The sequence below is a fragment of the Parus major genome, chromosome 18, assembly GCF_001522545.3.
Source record: "Parus major isolate Abel chromosome 18, Parus_major1.1, whole genome shotgun sequence".
Classification (NCBI taxonomy): domain Eukaryota; kingdom Metazoa; phylum Chordata; class Aves; order Passeriformes; family Paridae; genus Parus; species Parus major.
In genome coordinates, this window is record NC_031786.1 from 1,791,773 (window position 1) to 1,794,485 (window position 2,713).

Consider the following 2,713-nt stretch of genomic DNA (forward strand, 5'->3'; position numbering starts at 1 on the left):
AGGAGAGGGCAGGGGAAGAGGCTTGCCTTGCACACATGGCTGAGTGTCCTCCAGTGTTTATTTTTCCTTCCCCAAGTTATTTTTGATAAAGGAGTTGCGGGGAGCGACAGAGGAGAGATCAAGAGGGAAGCAAGAAATGAAGAAAAAGAGGGAGGACAGAGTTAAATCTCTGATTTGCATCCAGTGGGGTTGTGGATGGTAGATTAGCTTTATATCGGGGTAGACCTTGGCATCGGAGCCTCTGGGCCAGACATTGTTCAGTTGTTGAACAGTGGGAGACTCCTGAGAAAGCGCTTGGCTCCGATTTTAAAGAGACTTGCTTTTGTGCTCTCGGGTTCTGTGACCTGCTGAACAAAACCCAGCCTGGCACTGAGAAATAAAGGCTTGTTTTTCAGTTAATAGTGAACAAAATTTTGTCTATCTTTAAAAAACCGTCAGTCTTTAAGAATTGTCAGTCTTTAAAAAATTGTCTGCCTTAATATTGTCTGACTTAGAGTTGTCTGCCTTAAAACTGTCTGCCTTAAAAAATTATCCCACTTAAAACACTGCCAGCAGGCCTACAAGATGTGGTAATTGAGGAAGGATTATGACAAAATCAAGGAATAATCAGCAAGTAGATAATTTTGAATAACACCTTTCAGGGCTGTAAGAGCTCTACCAAGGATGAAACCTCCAGAACCCTGTTCCACACTGGTCACACCTCAACCAGATTTACACCTGAAATGCCCCCAAAAAATCCAGCTGGGTTTGCTCCCCAGCTGCTCAGTTCTGCAGGTAAAATGAGCTTTTCATGGAATTACTGGAAACACAGAGAGTTTAAGCTCGAGAGGTCTCAGAGAAGAGTTTAAAACCAGCAAGGCCGTGATGTTGTCAGGATTAAAAAGGATGGAGCTGAGGAGCAGCTGCTGATTTCTGCCCCAAACCAGCCCCGAGTGAGGCTTGTGCAGAGCTTGGCTCTCCATAAAATGAGGACTGAGAACCACCAGCACATCCTTGACCACATTTCCCACCTCGGCTTGGGTGTCACCTGCCCTCCAACAACCCTGCCCGGGGCAGGACAAGGACCGGAGCTTCCCTGCAGGAGCTCCAAGGGGTTAAACTCCCAGGGAGAAAGGCGAGGCAGATGGGGGAGTCTCGACCAAGCCGCCCATCTGGGAAATGTCAAGTGCTCACACAATGTTTTTCAGGGTTTGTAATGTGGCTGCTCGCTCGCATGCATGAAAACAGCATGGGAATGCAATATTTCCTCCTCCATGTGTGGTGGAGGCCTCCAGTCCAGCTGTATTTTGCTTGTCATGTTCCTGAATTCTGACACCATCTCGAACATGCCAGTTCCTACCAGAGAAAATGCGTTTTCGTTCTGTTCCCTGGGTGAAAAGCACATTAAAGGCAGAAGAGAAAACCCAGCAGATCCTGGAGCGCCCAAGAGAGGCCTCCTTTATTTTTTTAATTTTAAAGAACATCTCGTTTCACCGGGGAGGGGTGGGTTGAGTGGGTGTGGGGGGGTAAAACTGAGCTTGAAACCATCCCAAAAATGAGAATGTGGAGCCTGGGCTTGATGCCACGGAGGAAGAGAGCAAACGATGACAACATTACTGTCACTATATTACCACAGGCTGTAAATTAAAGCAGTGGTAAGCAGTTTAAGCGCTATTCCTGTCTGATTCATTACAAAAATACAGTAGCTCTGTGGGCACAACAGTCTGGTTCTCGGAGGGGCTGATGGATGATTGGAAAGTCGCATTTGGGCTGCCTGGGCTGTGTGTTTGCAGTGTCCCCAGTGGGGCAGCAGCTGTGTGGCCAGTGCCTGATGGGCTGGCTCTGTCTGAGCAGGATTGTTGTTGAAATATGGGAGCCAGATCCTGCCGAGGTGTAAACTGGCAAATCCCTATTAAAGTTAATGATTTACTGGTTTAGCCCGGCTGAGGTCTGGCGCTGGGCGGGCGAATGTCAAGAAGAGGAACTATTTATTCCTCGGTGAACCATTAACTCCGGCTCCTTTCTGTTCATCCCTGCAGTTAAAATTCCTCCTGTGCTCCTTCCAGAGGAAAAGGGGTGATCCATACAAGGCTCACATGTGCACACCCCACCAGCACAGGCTGTAATTAGCACCGCTCAGCACAGCCATCAGGAACTGGATTTTCCTTCCTCTGCCAAGCCAAGCACAGCCCTTCTGCATGGGCTCGTTATCGAAACGTTTGAATGCAAATCGATGCGGCAAAAGGTCCTTTTTGGGGATGAAACAGGGCTCAGCATTTCAGGCTTGCTCTGCTGTATTTTAAAGAGAATTCCGAGAAGCTTTGGGAAGCACAGGTTACATCAAAGTGTTCAACTGTTAAATATCAAACCCAAGTTTTCCGGGCATTCCCAGTGTGCAAACACATCCAGCAATCCAATGATTAATTAATCAAAATCGAGGTGAGCACATCATCAAGAAAAATCTCTAAACTTCACATTTTTCAGCAAAATCGCTTTGATCAGACCGTTTTCACCCAGCTCCACTCCTTTCTGCTGGAGGTTCTAGAAAGGAACCCTTCCCTTTCCAGGCTAACATTGTCTGCAGTGGGGGTGTTTGTGTTCCCTTGTGTCTGTGTTTGTGTCCTTGTTCCATCCCGGGTATCCCGGCTCCATCCCGGGTGTTTGTGTCCCTGCTCCATCCCGGGTGTTTGTGTCCCTGCTCCATATCCCTGATGTCCCTGCTCCATCCCGGGTG